This window comes from Balaenoptera borealis (assembly GCF_965194805.1).
Source record: "Balaenoptera borealis genome assembly, chromosome: 4".
NCBI classification, from domain to species: domain Eukaryota; kingdom Metazoa; phylum Chordata; class Mammalia; order Artiodactyla; family Balaenopteridae; genus Balaenoptera; species Balaenoptera borealis.
Genome location: NC_138861.1, coordinates 73,701,507 through 73,722,073, shown reverse-complemented (window position 1 = coordinate 73,722,073; position 20,567 = coordinate 73,701,507). Strand labels below are relative to the sequence as shown.

At 40.5% G+C, this 20,567-nt stretch overlaps 1 protein-coding gene across 1 annotated transcript in view; it reads right to left on the bottom strand.

The window, feature by feature from the left end:
• Nucleotides 1-20,567, bottom strand: part of IGFBP7 (insulin like growth factor binding protein 7) — a 74,419-nt gene that overhangs the window by 47,134 nt on the left and 6,718 nt on the right. The window lies entirely within an intron of this gene.

Below are 20,567 nucleotides of genomic sequence, written 5' to 3'. Positions count from 1 at the left end.
TGGGAAGTTTGAAGCAATCATCTAGGAAGTCCTTTGGGGGCTAAGAATAATTTCTGATATTTTTGTCTCTAATATCTGAAGCTGAGGAAATAGGCATAAGCTTCAGCCCAAAGGACATGAGTCACAATAAGAAAGACTTTCCTGAGAGTAACCCTGAGTTTGCAAAGGACACTCTGGAATTTTCCCTTCTAGACCAGTGTGGGTTTTAAACTGTGGTCCAAGAAAACTCTTCCAGGACTGGTGTTTTGGAGCTAACAAGTTTGAAATCTCATAGACTGGGATGATACAGGATGTGGGCATTGTGTGGTTATGGTGAACTAAAATATCACTTGAGAATCATTCTAGATCTATGAGTCTACACTTGAAATCTAATTAAGTTTTTTGGTAATTAAAAGAAAGGAAAGAAAATTTCCCTTCACAAATTTAGCAGCTTTTATCATGTTACACAGGGATCACCAATGCTGTAATGGTACAGTATTTTTTTTTTTAATTTTGTTGGTATTTAAAAAAAATACAAAAGTGCATGCTCATCAACATCATTTATGATAAAAACTCTCAACAAAGTGGGTATAGAGGGAACATACCTCAACATAATAAAGGCCATATATGATAAGCCCACCGCTAACATACTCAACAGTGAAAAGCCGAAAGCTTTTCCTCTAAGATGATAAACCAGATGCAAATGCCCACTCTTGCCACTTTTACTCAACATAGTATTCGTAGTCCTAGTCAGAGCAATTAGGCAAGCATCCAAATCAGAAAGGAGGAAGTAAAGTTGTCATTATTTGCAGATGACATAATGTTATATATAGAAAACCTAAAGACTCCACCAAAAAACTGTTAGAACTAATAGACAAATTCAGTAAAGTTGCAGGATACAAAATAAATATACAAAAATCAGTTGCATTTCTATATACCAACAGTGAACTATCAGAAAGAGAAACTAAGGAAAGCAGCCCCGTTTACAACAGCATCGAAAAGAACAAAATTCTTAGCAATATATTTAACCAAGGAGGTGAAAGATCTGTACACTAAAAACTATAAGACACTGATGAAAGGAACTGAAGAAAATACAAATAAATAGAAAGATATCCCTTGCTCATGGACTGGAAGAATTAATATTGTTAAAATGTCCATACTACCCAAAACAATGTACAGATTCAATGTAATCCCTATCAAAATGGTGTTTTTCATAGAAATAGAGAAAACAATCCTAAAAGTTGTATGGAACCACAAAAGAGCCTGAATAGCCAAAGCAATCTTGACAAAGAAGAAGAAAGCTGGAGGCATAATGTGTCCTGATTTCAAACTATATTACAAAGCTGTAGTAATCCAAACGGGATGGTTTTAGCATAAAAACAGACACATAGATCAATGGAACAGAATAGAGAGCCCAGAAATAAACTCACACATTAATGACCAATTAATTTACAACAAAGGAGCCAAGAACATACAATGGGAAAAGAATAGTTGCTTCAACAGCTGTGTTTGGAAAACTGGACAGCCACGAGCAAAAGAATGAATCTGGACCACCATCTTACACCAAACACAAAAATTAACTCAAAATGAATTAAAGACTTGAATGTAAGACCTGAAACCATAAAACTCCTAGAACAAAACATAGGGGTAAGCTCCTTGACATTGGTCTTGGCAATAATTTTTCAAATCTGACACCAAAATGAAAAATAAACAAGTGGAACCACCTCCAATTAAAAAGCTTCTGCACAGCAAAGGAAACCATCAACAAAATGAAAAGGTAACCAACCAGTGGGAGAAAATATTTGCACATCATATTATCTGATAAGGGGCTAATATCCAAAACATATAAAGAATTCATACAATTCAACAGCCAAAAACCAAACAATCTGATTGAAAAATAGGCAGAGGATCTGGATAGACACTTTTTCCAGAGAAGACATACTGATGGCCAACAGGTACATGAAAAGGTGCTCAATGTCACTAATCATCAGGGAAGTGCAAATCAAAACTGCAATAACACTTCACATCTGTTAGAATGACTACTATGAAAAAAGAAGAAATAACAAGTGATGGGGAGGATGTGGAGAAAAGGGAATGCTTGTGCACTGATGGTGGGAATGTATATTGGTGCAGCCACTATGGAAAAAAGTATGAAGGCTCCTCAAAAAATTAAAAATAGAACTACCATTATGATTCAGCAATTCCACTTCTGGGTATTTACCTGAAGGAAACAAAAACACTAACCCGAAAATATATGCAACCCTATGTTCACTGCAGCATTATTTTCACTAACCAAGACATGGAAGCAACCTAAGTGTCCACTGATGGATGAATAAAGAAGATGTGCTGTATATATACACAATGGAATAATATTCAGCCATAAAAAAGGAAATCTTGTCATTTGCAACAACATGGATGGACCTTGAAGGGATTATGAAAAGTGAAATAAGTCAGACAAAGAAAGACAAATACCATTATGATCTCGTATGTAGAATCTAAAACAAACCAACAATGGAACTCACAGATACAGAGAACTATACTTATAGATACTATGGTTGCCAGAGGTAGGGGGTTGGCAAAGGGGGCAAAAGGTACAAATTTCTAGTTATAAAATAAGTCATAGGGATGTAATGTACAGCATGGTGACTACAGTTAATAATACTATATTTGAAAGTTGCTAAGAGAGTATGCCTTAAAAGTTCTCATCACAAGAAAAAATTATAACTATGTGTGATGATGAATGTTAACTAGACTTATTGTGGTAGCCATTTCACAATAAAGTATACAAATATTGAATCATTATGTTGCACACCTGAAACTAATATAATGTTGTATGTCCATTATATTTCAATGAAAAAAACCTTTAATAAAAAATGATCACAAGTCTCACTGTATAACATTAAGCTATTATAAAACTATTGGGGTTGGAAAGAATGTTAAGAGTCATCTAGTCCAACCCTCAAACTGGATACAAAAGTCTGCTCTCCAACAGCTTATGGTTCTCTGCCTGAATACTTCCAGAGACCCTCACCCAAGGTTCCCAAATCCATTGCTGAATCACTGTTGTTGTTATAAGGTTCTTCCTTTAGGTGAACTAAAATCAGCCTTCCTGCAACTTCCACCTTTGATGACAGTTCCACCCTCCAAAACATCATTGAATAAGTTAAATTGTTTTTCAAGATGATTAAAAAAAAAGTACATGCTCATTGTAACAATTAAAACAATATACAAGTATATAGAGACAGTAAATTGTCTACTTTAATCTCATGATAATCCTAACCTCCCAATAACCTGTTAACAGTTTATACATCCATATACTTTTTCATTTTATTTTTTAAATTAAAAATTTTATACCTATCACCCTACAAATTGCCTGTTATCAGTGATCAATATATCATATATTGATTTATTAGGTCAATACACATAAATCAACTTCATTCTTTTCAATAACAGCAAAATGTTCCATAACACGGGTGTACCTCTTTAAGAATATTCAGGATGTTTCAACTTTTTTCTATATGCAAACTATGATACAATAAATATTCTTACACATATGTCCTTATGTATTAGTGCTTTTGTTTCTGTGGGATAGGTTCCAAGAAATGTGCTTTCTGGGTCAAAGGGTATGAGAATGCGTAATTTTAATAGACGTTCTTAGATCACTTTCAAAAATTTGTTAGGAATTCTTGCACTTAGTGATAGTGTATGAGGGTGCTCATTTCCTCACACATTTCCCAGCAATGCAAGTTAGGAATTTTAAAAAATTAGCCCCAGTTGAAGGGGGAAACACCGTTATGTCATTGTTGTTCTAATTGCATTTTCAGGACTGCTTGTGTGGTTGAGCAACTTTTCAGAGCAACTCTTCACATGTTTATTGGCCATTAGCATTTGTTCTCACTTTAATTCACTATAATTTCTGTTTATTTGCCTTTGGGTCATTTATCAATTCATATGAGCTCTTGTTTATTACAGATATTTACTCTTCATATTTTGCAAATAATTTCTCCATGCTATGACTGTCTTTCAAGTTTTTGTTTGTTTGTTTTTGTTTTTGTTTTACAGACATTTATTTGTGGTACTGGTTGCCATATAGCATGTAAGCTCTTTGAGAGCAGCGATGCTGGCTCTTTAGCACACTGCTGTATCTTCAGCATCAAGAACAGTGCCTGGCACATAGTTTGCTCCCAATAAAAATAATGACTGACTAACTGAATACATAAGCTTAAAACTTGTATGTAGCTGAGTCTGTCAATCTTTTCCTTTATGATTTCTGGGTTATCAGAATAGCTCTATTTTATTACTTTTACTTTTCTGCATTTAATCCTTTAATCCATCTTGAATTTTTTGTTAAAAAAATTTTTTTTTTCCTATTTGGAGTGCTAATCCATCTTGAATTTGTTTTGCATGCAGTAGGAAGCAGGGTAAGCTGTTTGACCCTGCTATGGCCACTACTTTGTATAAAAAGCATTACATTAAAATAAATTCTAAAAAGAACTTGCATTTTATGTGTTCTATACATTAAAATAGAAGTACACCCTACCAACCATTTTATGTGCTATTAAAATATCTAAAATTAATTATTCAAAAATAAAGATGGTAACTTGCTTTTTGTGATTTCCTTGTTCTGTTTCCCTCCCCAGTTTTTTGTTATTTTTTACCTCCCCACTGGAAAATTTTTAAAATTTTTATGTAATTGGTGCTGAGCTGCTCCCTAGGAGAATTACCTGATAAGAGACCCAGGTGCTTCTTGAGACTTATTCTGCTTAGACAATAAAATTATGTCACAGGCTTGAATGTGGTTGATTATACTTTATATTATAGTCTAGGAACCTTAAAGATAGAAATCATACCTTATTCATTCTACATCCTGCCATAATTCAAAGATTATTTTGATATATTAGGTAGTCAATAATACTTATTTAAATTAATACTGTGGTAGGAGAGCATGTATTTAACTTACCCAAGAGAACTGAGGATATTTTGAAAAGAGGCTCAAACAACTGTCACCCTTGAAGACTCATTTTGCATGTGTGATAACATATCTATCAACTGCAATTAACAGAAGAATTCCCATAGACTTAGTGTGACTGCACTATTTGAAGATCAGAGGCCACAACATAATTGGGCATGATGGCAAGATAGCAAATTGTTGCAAATACTGTTGATTATATACCCAGTAGGCAGCCCCCTTCTTCCTTGATGGCAAACCAGGCTTTTGTTTGGGTCTTCAGTCTCTCATGCGACAGAAGAAGGTTAATTCTTAAGTGGTGAATTACGACTGGTGTCAGCCCCTCATGGTGTCTCATTCCCCTTGGCAGTGATTGGTTCAGGCATGGGTGTGTGCTCCAATTCTGGCTGATGAGACTCACGAATAAATCTACTGGAGCATTTCTTGGAAAGGTTTTCTCTGATAACAAGGTGGAATGCATGAGAAGATAGGATCCTCTTCCTTTTCTCCGGTTGTTGTTGAGCCTTCTCGCAATCACAAGGACCTAAATCCCTCCCCAACTGCCTTTGTCTTTCCTTCATCTCTGTTGTCTCTTTCCTGCTCAATTTTGATTCTACTTCTAGAAGCTTCTCCTTGGTGAAGGACCCTGTCCTGGAAGGGAGTCCTAGCTAGTCAGTTGTGAGAATTCACGGGGCTCAGGATGCTCCAGCTCCATGGACCCTCCCATGGGTGCTTGCACTCACCCACTAATGGACTGGGTGCATCACACTTTCCAGTGAGTGAACACCTGTTGGCTATGTTGGAATTTTCCTATTATCAGGTCTGTCTTCACCTCATTACTTCCCTCTGCTTCCTTCCACAGAGCTGCTGACATCATGCAGGCCTCCCAGCACAGGGGGCTTGTTTAAACCCACTTATATTTTGGGATTCACAGGGCTAGCTTGTCACTTTTGTGTGGTAAATGTTGTCCATGGGGTTTTGATTTTGGTATCTAGTGGCTTTATTTTTTACTTTTTAAAAATTGTAGTAAAATATGCAACATAAAATTTACCATCTTAGCAATTTTTAAGTGTATAGTTCAGTAGTGTTAGGCATATTCACATTGCTGGGCAACAGAGCTCCAGAACTCTTTCCATCTTGCAAAACTGAAACTCTATAGCCATTCAAAAACTCCCTACTCTTCCTTTCCCCCAGCTCCTGGCAACCATCCTTCCAGTGGCTCTGTTTTTATGAGGGGATTGAATTCAGGGAGATCAACAAACTCTGCTGCTGCCACTGTCCCATTATTAAACTGTAACTCCTGGAGACTGGAGCCTGTTCCATGCCCACAGTGCCAGTGTAGCACCTGACACATAGAAAACATGCAGCTAGTTAACTGACGAAGGAGTCATTCTTAATTCCTGTTCCTTTTGGCGGGGTGATAGGATGCTTTCTTGTACTCATGAAAGTGATTGATGGTTAACATAAAAGTTGCCATCGTTACCTGGACTAATACCTTTCCAGGTCAATATGCAACACGAGCTTCTAGATGGGAGAGCACTGCCAACTCTTGATTACCCAACAAACGGAGGGCAGGAGAAGAAGAGACTAGCTCAAACGGATGCTGATTTTAAACTACTTTATATTTTTGCTGTGTATGAATTTGTTGGGGCAGATTTCCTTACTAATTATGTTTGGTTCAGGCTAAAATGTTAGCATAAGCAGTTCCTGGGCACTATTTGCTGGTAGTGATTTGAAGGGAAGGCGTACATGGGGTGGCCTATTAAAAAGTAAACATTTGACAGAGGTGTACATGAGGTAGTTAACTAATTGGGCATATTTGAGAGTTGTTGCTATAGCAACGGGTGAAATCAAAGGGAATAAAATCTTGCATTCATACAGGGCTTTACAGTTACAAAGAGCCTCCAAATCCATTACCTCATTTCTTTCCCATAACCCTAACCCTTTAATACAGGTCTTGGCAGCTCCATTTTACAGGTGAGGAAATGGACAGGACTGGGAGATTAAGTAATGTGCTCACAATCACACATTTGGTCAATGTATAATCAGGACTCTGACTCTTCTAAGATTAGTGGTTTTAAAATTTTTGTATAATTTTACAAAATTTTATTGTATTTATAGGTTATACTCACCCTTTTCATTCCTAATACCATATTGTTCATACCCTTTATATTAATTTTTAATTTTTATTTTATTATTATTTTTAACTGCAGTCTAATTGACCTACAACACTATGTTAATACCAGGTACACAACATAGTGATTTGATACAAGATTAGTATTTTTAGAACACTATTGTTATACCTGAAGAGTGTGATGATATAGACTACCTCATATTCCATTTTGGAAGAAGGCAGGGTACAAATTATAAATATATAAAGACAAAGAGGTTCTGGACTAGTTTGCGCAAGAATAGCCTTCATTTTCTCCATACAATCCCCCCAAATTACTCCTACCATTCAGTTGCTGCCTCCATCCTTGATTACCACATCTCTAGGCATCCTTGCAGAAAAAGGCAGAAAAAGACAGAAAAAGAGGGAAGAAGAAGGGTAAAAGTACCACGATGAGATTTGGGGGCTGTTCCAGAAGCACTGGCACTACAACTAACGATGAGGGTAATGACCAGACTGTGAGCCCCTACTGTGTGTGCTGAGCACCACGCTTGAAGCCAACCATGAAGAGTAGGCAATATCGTCCCCACTTTACAGATGACAAAACTGAGGCTCAGAGAAGTTAAGTAACTTGCCCAAGATCATGCATTTAGTAAGTGGGGGAGTGGGAATTTGAACCTCATGCTCTCAAACATTAATCTCTGCAATACGTATGATTTAAATAAGCATAAAAACATTACAGCAATTAGAAATTCACCATACTTAGACCTGAGGATGAACTGAAGTTCAACTTTATACAATTTATGAAAAATCAAAGTATGTTTGTTTTCTAAGCATTTTTACAGCTCTTACCCACAAACAATTAAAAACCCCACTTTCCCTGTTTGAGTTAATTTCAAATGATCCCTTTCCACGTATTTAAAGCAAATAAGGCATGAACTCTCAAATCTGTTAGCCATCATTTCTGTTAAGGAAACTGTTAAGGAGTGAAATATCATCTCTTTCAAAATGGTCTCTATGAAGATCTTCGGCACCTTTTAGATAGGATTTCTTCCCTCTTCCCACTGAATTCTGGGAATGACATATTTTTCTAGAAAGTTCTTTTTTTTTCCCCCCAGCCATGATCTATTTTATCATCTGCTTCTCAAAAGTAACTGATTACTGTTCAGTGAAATCTGAGGGGGTCTGTGGACTCTCAAACACCGAGCTTCCAGTCATCCTTTAAATTTGCCTCCAGCAACTGTTTCTGAAGTGTAAAACTAATAACTGCTGCCCAGCTATAGCAGACACTTTAGGTAGGCAGACTCTGCCTTAATCTCCACCCTCCTTCTCAGTCTTTCTTGCAGCTAGAGGTAGCCAAGTGACCCATTTTTGGCCAATGAGATAGACGTTTGCTGAGAGTGTACGGGAAACTTTTGCTCACCTGATAAAATGGGACATACGACAGGCACTGCCCTTTTCCCTGTTCCTTCTAATTGCCTTGAATTAGGATTTAATGATCGGAAGTACTGCAGCCTCCTTGTGACCATTAGGCATGAAGTCAAAAGCCAACACACAAAGGACGGCAGAGCACAAAGAACAAACCTGGGTCCTCCAAGCTGTTATTGTTGAACTGTTAAACCAACACCAATAGCTGTCTACACCTGGACTCTGTTCTGCAAGCAACTAACCCCCTTCTAAGGGAGCCACTGTACCAGGTTTTCTATTACTTGCAGTTCAACATGTTCCTTACTGATAGACCAGCTGTTGCCCTTTTGGGTGATCATTCTTCTTTTCCCCTTCTTCAAATCTAAACATCCTCTTCTATGTTGAAGGAACTGGTATAAGAATGGCAGTTTCACATCAGGTACAAGCTCACATAACCTAAAAAGTATTCGCAAACTAAAATATAATGCACGCTAAATTACATGACTGATTCAGAAAATTGCTGAGAAATGTTCCTTCACCTCTGACTAAGAATTTCTTCAGTCTGAGATAAATGTCACGCTTTCATGAGAAACCTACTATTTCCTGCTTTCTTTGGCAGTATCTGAGGTCAAGGCCTTCTAGTTCTGATGATACACTCTGTTGGCTTTAAGGACCTCTCAGTGGGTCACATTCTCATTCCACACAGATGAAGCACACACACATGAATTCATGTGACACAAGGAAAAAAAAAACCCGAAATCTCCCTGAGACTCAATTTTATTCAAATTGATTAAAAATTTAATTTGTTCTTCACAAAGTTCTCCTTAGGCTCTTCAATGACATAGGTTTTATTTTTTAGAAAACAAGTGAAAGCAGCGACTTATCTCATTACCTTTTCTAACTTATTTTGCACTTCCCTCAGAACACTGAACAGCACACTGGTTATTTCACTGAGCAAAGCTTACAGATCCTGGCAGTGTGCTTGCTTTGGGAGTTGGACTACCTTAATTAACCAAGTTAATCACAAGCACTTGGGGAATAATTATTTCATGCTATATTAGACAACTGCCACTGCCAAAACCTTGAATTTAGGTTATTTGCTGAAACAACAGCTTTGGATTCTCTGGACATCTTTCTTCAAAAACACATACATGGTTTAACAAAACAAGCACCAAGTATATGCATTTCCATACTTTAGTAATAATCAGAGTAACTTAACAATACAGGCGGGACTTCCCTGGTGGCGCAGTGGTTAAGAATCCGCCTGCCAATGCAGGGAACACAGGTTCGAGCCCTGGTCCAGGAAGATCCCACGTGCCGCAGAGTAACTAAGCCCGCGCGCCACAACTACTCAGCCTGCGCTCCAGAGCCCGTAAGCCACAACTACTGAAGCCCACGCACCACAACTACTGAAGCCCGCATGCCTAGAGCCTGTGCTCTGCAAGAGAAGCCACCACACTGCAACGAAGAGCAGCCCGCGCTCGCCACAACTAGAGAAAGACTGCGCGCAGCAACCAAGACCCAACGCAGCCCCCTCCAAAAAGCAAAACAAAACACAATACAGGCAATTTAATGGAGACACAAGTTTAGGAATGGCAACTGAAATCCACAGATCAAGAACTGGAATGAAGCATTTATGTTTAACTGGCTCTGAAACTCAATTTTAGCTTCCTGTGGCTTTAAATGTGGGCACACAGGTATGTCTGTGTGCGCCCATCTACACAGCAGCTCACCCAAAATCCTTGCTCCAGCTTCACTGGATTCCCCCTTAATTAGGGCTCTGTTTGGGCACTCAAACTGAATCATGGTTGCCTAATTTATAATGTGGGAATAACACACCACAGGGTTCTGGTGGGGATTTAAAAGGTGATATATGTGTGCATGTATGTGAAAATGCTTATAAACTGTACTGTGCTACGTTGATTTAAGGTCTTGTTAGTATCCCTCTCTCCCAGTCAAATATGGGAAAAATTCCACCAGAACAATCACATACAGAGTCTCCATTTTATAAATATATTCTCGGCACTGTTTAGTTACTGTCTTAGCTGGAATAACTGCCTTACAAAAGACTTTTGTTGCTGAATGTGCTGGAGATTAAAGGACTTAAGGAAAAAAGAAACAAGGCTTTGCCAGTCTCTTTAAGGACCCAAGGAAAGCTCCAAGGACACGTGCAGTAAAATGTTGTAAGTAGATTCTTTTCCAGTTTTATGAAGTGGAGCAGGCCACAGGCTCTCACTGAAAGGTGGAGAGTAACAGTGCATCTCACAAACTGAGATGAAACAGGGGTCAAACCATGGGCTCGGTATTTTGCACACAACTCGTATTAAAAGAGATGCCGAGAATCAATTGTACGTATATTTGGCTGTAGTCAAATAAAGTTGTGAAGGCTATTTTTTTTCTTCTGTGAAAAAAATACTCAAGACAAACCTTCCAAATTTCACAAAGGTTTTACTGTTTACGTCTCATATAGGTGGTTGCCGCTGCAACAGACATTTTCAAGCTACTCTAGCAGGGATGCCCGTGCTTTGTATAAACCCCAATTCAATGATGTAAGCAGAGTTCTAGCTGATCTGAACTATTCCCGATGCCTGGCAGTCTTGGATGCAAACTGGATGACTGGCAGGGCCCTTGGTTTTTTGGCCAGTCATTACAAAGTTCATAAATGGGAACTGGGCTGAAGGAGCAACTCTCAATGGTCTCTATGCCATCAGAGAGGGACAGTCACAAGTATAACCCAAGTCTGAAGATAATTAAAAAGTAATTCCAATGGCATATTGAAATGCTTTGCTTTTGGCCTTTTGTTTAAATTATTTTGGAGAGGCTAATTTTTAAACTGGAATCTACCAATGTCAACATGTATCAAAAAATGTTTAAATGTTCACACCTTTGAATCAGTAATTCTAATTTGCAATCTATTCTAAAGAAATAATGCAGAAGAAAGAAGATCTATATGTCCAAAGCTGTGAATTTAAACCTTGTTTTTGACAGAGGAAAACTGGAGTAAATTATGGCTCATTCAAATGCTTATGCAACATCGTGAATATTTATAAAACATTTTAAACACATGGAAAATAGTTATAAATGAAAAACAAGATGTAAAAAATATATGGATAGCACTATCAGAAATGGTTGTATAATACATGCCTAGAAAAACACTAGAATAAAATATAATATGAACTGGGTAGAATAAAAATATGATTGATTTCAATGAATTCTACAGATTTCTTTAACATTTTTCTTCAATAACAAAGATCTTTATTGAGAATGAAATTAATTCTGGGAATTAACATTCCCAGAACACACAGCTGAAATTAAATGAACAAGGATATGTAAGTCTAGCATTTAAAACCCACTGTGGTTTGTCCCAAAAGCTAAACATCTTGATGGATGTTTAGCAACCGCAAAATATATCCTCCTGGTCTCAGTAGGTCATTGCCCCTGTTTAAAATTTTGCTTTTACACATTGCCAGGGAATTAGGTAGAGCAAAGTGAATTTACTGAGTATTTTTTTTTCTTAGTGTTACCAAAGTATTTAAACACAATCTTAAAGATTCTTTTGGATCAATATTCTATCCTTAGTTCAATTCTGAGCAAACAAAAACAAAATTCACTCGTCTCCTCTCCAGAATGGCACTTTGGGCAAAGTAATAGGTAATTCATTTATATACTACATACCTAGCCATAGTTACATTATGTATAAGCTCGTAAGTCTCTAATTAAATTATGATGTATTCATAGGCCACAAACATGAATGTACTTTTGTTCATCTTTTCCCTTCCAGTATAAATTGCACAGAAAATATATGCTTCCAATGATAAAGAGTTGAGGTGAGTACATATGTGTGTGTGTATTCTTTGCTCCTATGCATTCTTATTAACCTGACTTACAAAGGGCTCTTTTATTTTAGTCTAACTGCCACTTCTGCCTTCCCACACTTTACAAACCACCGGATGGACCACAGGTTTGTAGGCTTCTTAGAGAAGGGGCGTTATCTTCCTCACCACTGCAAATTTCCTCATTATGGCACCTTGCACAGCATTTAGAAAAAGCAGGCACTTGACTGACAGGGAAATCATTATAATTTTCCACTTCTAATGACAGTGAGGATCAGGTAACCACTGTTTCCCGAGTTAAGTGATGCGAGAACTCACAGGAGCCAGGACAGAGCCTAACTGCTAAGCGTAAACCTGGAGAGGGATGAGAGGCCCGGCTGCAGGCAAGGTGAGGGATGGCACCATGAGCCTGGCTCTGCGTGAGGGAAGGAAGGGCACCCAGGAGACCAGCTGGTGGTAAGGCTGGAGAGAGAAACAGGAGGACCTTCCTGCCGCCCTACAAAGACTTAGTAAAATCTACACTTCTCATGAACGCCTTTGGGATGGGAGTCCTGCTTGCAGGTGGGTGCCGTGCAAAAATAAAGACTGATCACGGGGACAGTCAACACAGGGATAGCACGTGTGTTTGTTAAACTGGGTCAAGAGTCCAAGAATAATCTCTAAGCACCTGCTTAGCAAGCACCTCCAAGCACCAGAACTATGCAAAGGAGGCATAACCCATACGTGTGCTCTGCTTTCAGAAACCCTGGTAGTTCCCTATTGCTCGTCACTGATCTGACCCTTTCTAACAGTGTTGATCATCATTATTTGTGGGTTCCGTATTTGCGAATCCACCTACTTGCTAAAATTTATTTGTAACCCCCAAATCAAATCATCCTTGGACATGCACAGAGTGGCAAAAAATGTGAGGCCCAGCTGAGGTCGAACAAGGCGACACCCCCCTTCTTGTTCCTGGTCTCACACTGTAACCTTGCAGTCTATTTAGTGCCACTGAGAATTCAACAGTGAACAAAAAGGATAAAAAGCACTGGGCTCTGCGCGTCTGGAGCCTGTGCTCCCAACAAGAGAGGCCGCGACAGTGAGAGGCCCGCGCACCGCGATGAAGAGTGGCCCCCGCTCGCCGCAACTAGAGAAAGCCCTCGCACAGAAACGAAGACCCAACACCGCTAAAAATAAAATAATAAATTAAAGGGCTTTCCTTTAAAAAAAAAAAAAGCACTGGGCTCATGGAACTTATGTTATAGTGACGCAATGGAAAGGTTGGATTGTGTGGATTTAGGTGAATACTTTTCTTAAAGTACTGTGGTACTCAAACTTTTATTTAATACCAACAAGACCGATGGATGTAGAAATATTTTCATTCCGTCTGATTCAGATTACAGCATTGAAATAATCAAGGAGACAGGAAGCAGCCAAGCCACCACACTGCTTGCGTTGTATCGAGTGATCATGTTTCCTAGGGCTTCTGCTTCCTATGGTGTACTAGATAGCCTGAGAAGTCATCCTGCTGTAAAACACTAGAAGCTGGATAAACTGAGCAAAACTTGGCCCCTCATTATTATAATCATCCCGAGGAAATGATGCACCCCCTAGGTCACATGAAGTCTTTTAAGAACAATGGTTCTGAACCTCGCCTGGACATTAAATCATCTGCGGAGCTTTTAAAAGTCCTGCTGCCCAGATCACAAGCAAACCAATTAAACCAGAATCTTAGGGGCTTCCCTGGCTTCCCTGGTGGCGCAGTGGTTGAGAATCTGCCTGCCAATGCAGGGGACACGGGTTCGAGCCCCGGTCTGGGAAGATCCCACATGCCGCGGGAGCGACTAGGCCCGTGAGCCACAACTACTGAGCCTGCGCGTCTGGAGCCTGTGCTCCGCAACAAGAGAGGCCGCGATAGTGCGAGGCCCACGCACCGCGATCAAGAATGGCCCCCGCTCGCCGCAACTAGAGAAAGCCCTCGCACAGAAACGAAGACCCAACACAGCCATAAATAAATAAATAAATAAATAAATACTCTAAAAAAAAAAAAAAAAAAAACCAGATCTTTGAGTGGCACTCAGGCATCAGCATTTTATAAAACTCCCTAGGTGATCTGGTGTCCAGCCAAGGTCAAGAACTACTGCTTTAGAAGGTGATAGCGTATATAGTGCATGGAGAGGCAGTAGTCCCAATGTTCTGTCAACTTCACTCAAAATTACTGATGCTGGGGAATCTGAAAAGTTATCCAGCTTCTTAAATCTCTTCTCCACACCCTCATTTCTTCTGCTTTCCCCCCTACACTGGGAAGTGGATGCTATCACTTTTCAGATGGATGCAAAGAACCAACCTAAGTGGGTACCTTCCTGAGTCTAAATATGCCCATTTATAGTTAAACATTTGATTTTTTAAAATGAGTTCCTGCTAAGCTAAGGCTACATATGAAAGCCAAAGGAGAGACACATGAATTGCAAACAAAAGACTTTATTATTTCCAACAATAAGTCCCTAAAAGTCAAGGATAATACCCAATATGTACTTAATGGATACTAATCATACTCTTCCTCTGCCAATCTCTGTGTTTTTGGTTCACATTCCTCTTTGGAGACAATATCTCCACTTTTTTTTTTTTTTTTTAAATGAACCAACCAGCAAAACCCCACAACATTTCCTATAGATGTAGGGAAGAAATAGACCAGTAATTACTGAATTTGAGTGTCCTGAAAATCCAAAATGTCCTCTATACATAAAAGGTGTTATTAGGAAATATTGTGTGTGTGACCTGTGCTCGAAGATGGAAATATTCCATGCTGTAAAAGCAAAGTGAACCCTCTGGCAGGTATCCTGGGGGGTTCCCATGTGACTGTGTGCATTTGGACTCTGGGATCTCTCCCAGATGGAGTAGGACTCCCTGTCCTGGAATCCTTGAAGGGCAAGAACAAGAGCTAGATGGAAGTTTCCAGGGATTTGTTTATAAGAACATTATATTGCTATTTTGTTTGCATAGATCTAAACACAGGTTTCAGATCTAACCTGGAGATAGTTTGGATTCGTCAAAGTTAAGACATCAACACGTCACAGTCAAGGCACTTATAAACTAACTCATACCAGGGTTTATGATGCTAATAACAATAAAAATTTAAATGAAAACAGCATTTAATGAGACTTTACTATATGCCAGGTACCAGTGCTTTTCATGTATCTCATTTAAGCTCCCAACAACCCTAAGTGGCAGACATTATTATTATACTTGATTTGCACGTAAGAAAACTATGAATCAAGGAGGTTAGAGTCACACAAACAGTTAAGTGGCGGAGAGGAATTTGACTCAGGTGGTCCGAGTCCAAAGTTCACATACTCACCCCTCTGCTGTATTTCCCCACGCATACCAGCCACGTTTTGGTTTCTGGTGACCAGCATAGTCACAAGAGTTGAAGACAAGGGTCAGGCCTGGGGACCTGTTAAGCCCATGGTCACCATGGGATGTGGCCATCTCCCCCACCCTCTGGACTGGATCTGAGAGGGGTCACAGGGTTTGGGGCTGATAACACGGAATGGATTAGGCTCCTAAGACATCTGAAAAACTGCATCCCAAAGGAGTATCAAGAAGAGAAGGGACAGCCAACTCCTGGCTGATGTGGACCGAGCTGGCTGCCTTATAGGGGTGGCACACCAAGAGTCTGCGTCTTCACTATCTTATGGGGGAAGCCAGGAGATGGCTCATGAGGCTGGGGATGGAGGTGAGGGAGCAGATGGAGCAGAGCTCACCATTTATAAAGTTGCTGGCCAGGCTCTGTAGCTAAGAAAGGGGTGGGAGGTGGAGAAAGAACACCACATTTCTTTGCACTCAGTCAGACAGGAAAAAGGGGCAGCGCGTAATGACAGGCCAGGCAGAGCAGGTGCAAAGAAAGAGGCTTCAGATGAGGCGGGGCTGACAACCTGCCCGCATCACGACTGGGTCCTGAACAGGCCTGCCCTGGCCCTGACAGTTAATCTTCTAGTGAATCAAAGGCTCGGTGGTGTAGAAAGAGCCAAGCTGGATCAGCTTCTGTCTTCTGCTCTGCAGCTCTGATCTGAGACACACCTGAGCAGAGAGCAGCCTCTGGCTCCACAGTCCCGACCTGTCAAAACTCAGGCAGCATCTTCATCTCTGCCCCAGCCTGCCCTCTCCAGCCGGGCTGAGCATCTCTAATAAGCGGCCTCGCCGCACGGATCCGTGGCTTCACCTCCTCTAACTCGGAGCTGCGCTGCCGCCTGAGCACTTCATTCTGGATCACGCGCTCTACGGCTTCCTGAGGGGTGTCCTCTGGAAGCCAGGGCTGCGGTGTAATTGCTGCAGCTGCTATTGAAATTCGCTTTTGGATTTCTGTTCCCTGAGCAGAAAGTTCTGAAAGCTCCCAGGGAGAAGGAGCAGGCTTTGCATCCTGCAGGCTGGGGCTATCCTGACAAATTCCTAAAGCCTCATTTCTGTGCGGTCTCTTTCAAAACCTTCTGAAGGTTCCAGGAGATCTGTTTCTTGATAACTTTTCCTCCCTTGCTTGAGGTCGGGCCAGAAGAGAGCTGAACAGATGTTAGATCTGAAGCTTTCCCAATTCAACCACTTGACTGCCGGCCTGCTAATCTGCCCTAATGTAAATGAAATGTCTTTGAGCTTTTCTCACTCAGAGAAAAAGACAAGATTCAAAAAAAGCTGGAGACACCCCTTCTTCAAGAAAAACAACATGAAAGAACAGGGTGATTGGAGTCAGCTGCACTTCCGCCTGTTAGAATGTTAAAGTGCGCTTTTTTTTTTCCCTCTTTCTCAGAAAGTCACAATGGATTATCTTGAGTTCTCAAACTCCTACGTGGATTTTTCCTTCTTCTGCAAGTTGTCACTTGACTGACAAAAAACACGCTTCAGTCCCTAAAAATGCAAATTCCCTGCAGAGAGTACTGACCTACAATGAACTACAGCTCAGATGTGGAGTAAATATTATTATCCCAACTAGGAATATTGATGGCTCCATGCTGGGGGCAGGCCTCAGTCAGCACTCAGGGCTAAAACCTCAGGTGAAAGCACACACTTGAGTGTGTTGACAGTTATCTTAGTGATTTTCTCCTACATCCTGCTTGGAGTTACCAGAAAGGCCTGGCCAGTGATCAAACACCACACACAAACGTTATACCCCAAGAGCTCCTGCTTGGGAAAATATCCAGGCCAGCTGCCCCCAGCATACTGGATCTTTAATAGCCTCTTGGTTGCAATTAAAGACACTGGCTCTCCGATTTCCAGTCTGGCCCTGGAGGGGCTGACTCTACACGGGGCTCAGGGATCTGTACAAAGGCGCCTCGGAGACACTCATTCATTGAAGACATACCATCTTTTGCTGAATATATTATGACATTTATTACAAGGTGTACCACATTACCACAAAAAGCCAATTAAACTATGATATCAACTCTGTTATCATATAGAATTTCTCTTTTATGCTATTGAAAGAGCTCTTTTAGAGCAGTTTAGACGGGAATGTATCACATATCCCCCTTGTCAATTCATCAAAAGGCAAACAGAAGCAAGATAAATTCATTAAGCTCTTCCTAATGCTTTTTCACACCCAAGAGTTTGACTTTGTGAATCACTTTTGTTTTAAGCTGTTAATTTTGAAATAATTTTAGGTTTACACAAGAGAAAGACAGTATGTACACAGAGCCGATGCCGCGGGTCTACATGCCACACTGTGAACAGCAAGGCTGTAGCAGAATTCCTAGATTTATGTACCAGAACTGCTAGTTACTGGCTGTGTGATGGCTGACCTTCAGTTCCTTATTTGGAAACTGGGATAATAAATTCCCCTTATCTTCCAAGGCTGTTGTGAGGTTTTGGAGGAAACATCCACAGAAACCCTAAGTACTGCACAAACATCAGTTATCATTAACACACCCTACAAGGCACTGTGTAGAGTTCTGGCCCCAAAGGAGTTTACCGTCTAGTCAATAATGGTTCTTTACATTTATTTGGTGCTGCACAGTTTTACACAGTGACTTCATATCCATTCTGTAATCTGACCTTCGCAATGATCCTGTGAAGCAGGTAGACTACACTGTGCCTTCATTTATTATATATGTTATCCTGAGGTTTTGGAGGGGGTTCCTTTTTCATAGTGGTAAACTCTACTTTGAGCATGTTGGCTCGTCCTTGGCCTTGCCAACACTCTTTTTTTTTTTTTTTTTTTTAATGGCTGTGTTGGGTCTTTGTTTCTGTGTGAGGGCTTTCTCTAGTTGTGGCAAGCAGGGGCCACTCTTCATCGCGGTACGCGGGCCTCTCACTATCGCGGCCTCTCTTATTGCGGAGCACAGGCTCCAGATGCGCAGGCTCAGTAATTGTGGCTCACGGGCTTAGTTGCTCCGCGGCATGTGGGATCTTCCCAGACCAGGGCTCGAACCCGTGTCCCCTGCATTGGCAGGCAGACTCTCAACCAATGCGCCATCAGGGAAGCCCGCCAACACTCTTAACTGTAAGTAACTTCAGACCATGTGAACGGGGCTTTGTCAACACTGGGTTACTCGGTCTGTCTTACCTGGTCTGAACCTTTCTTACTTTTCAGACACCAAACTTTGCAACCTGGACCTGCTTTTGGGCCCAGGCAATTTCATGGACGCCTCCTCTCTCTGGGAACCCACTGCTTGGTGGAGGTCCTGAGGGGGTGGGGGTGGGGTTCTTGCTAGCTCCAGCCATTTCTAATTAACCTCACCCTGCTTTCCTCCTAGAATGGTTAAGTCAATTCAACAGATTAGCATTTTCAAAGGCACCAGATCATTTGCCATTAAACCAGCTTGGGATAAAACAGAATTCAACCATTTTACACATTAATTTTAAGTCAAAAATAAAACACCCCTCCCTCCATTATCAACCTGTTTTTTTTTTTTTTCCTCCTGACCTCCTCACTTTCTCTTGAAGACTTCATGGGGGCAGTGGGATACTGGTGGGGTGATGGTCTATGATCAACCTGAAAAATCCACACAAATCAGGTTTGGCAAAGCTTTCCTCAGATATTTCTATAGTCCCTCCCACTCTCCTACCCCCCTCATAAAGAGTAAAGGACTCACTGGGAAATCTTTAAAATTTCCTCAAGTAAGTAGACTCAATAAAGTAGCAGACTCATATTCCTAAGTCTGCTTCCATCTCAAAGCTTTTTAACAGTGCCACTCCTGGATCTAAACTACAACAAACGTTACACTCATATGTTCCCTGGCTCAAAAGTTCTTTTGACAATAATTCAGGGTTTGTTTTTTTTAAACAGTTGCTAAAAACAAGATGTTATTTATCGTACAATTAAAAACACAGATGAGGTGAGATCATTTGTGGGGTAGCTTGAGGTAAAGGAAGCACCATAATCGTATCCACTGTGGGGAGGAATTTAGAATGCGGGAAGGCTGGCTGGCCTTGGACCGGATCCAAGGGAGTTCTGTCACTAAACTACCCAAAAGAGAGCCTTATAAGGCAGTTTCTTCCAGAAGGCAACTCTGTAATAAACCCTGAGGGCAGGCTCTAGAGAAAGATGGAAATCGTATCTAAGGGCATCAAATAAATGCCTTCTCAGCTCAATCACTCTGACGCGTAGGTCTAGAGTGTAAAAGATCTTAAAAGTTATAACATCCTCTCCCAGACACTTCCCCTCCTCCCTTATGGAGCTGAGAGATAACCTAAAAGAGAATCTTCGAAACAGAATTCTCCCGACTCCCACATAGCACTTACAGTATCCAACAGCTTTTATTGCAAGTTCTTCCTGGTGTGCAATTTAAATGTGCCTTGTGGCTATTTAATTCCAGCCTGTTAATTCCTCTCCTGAAGAGCTGTAGAACAGTAGGTCAGGCACATTCCATTTAATTCCCAAACCATGAAGAAACATTAACTTGTTCTTTCGATTACATTCCTTTAAAAGAATCTTGTGTGTGTGTGTGTGTTTGAAACTCTTGTATTTTATTTTATTTATTATTTTTAACATCTTTATTGGAGTATAATTGCTTCACAATGGTGTGTTAATTTCTGCTCCACAACAAAGTGAATCAGCTATACATATACATATGTCCCCATATCTCTTCCCTCTTGCATCTCCCTCCCTCCCACCCTCCCCATCTCACCCCTCTAGGTGGTCACAAAGCACGGAGCTGATCTCCCTGTGCTATGCGGCTGCTTCCCGCTATCTATTTTACGTTTGGTAGTGTATATATGTCCATGCCACTCTCTCACTTTGTCCCAGCTTACCCTTCCCCCTCCCGGTATCCTCAAGTCCATTCTCTAGACCTTTAAAAGAATCTTAAGGCAACCTACGGAA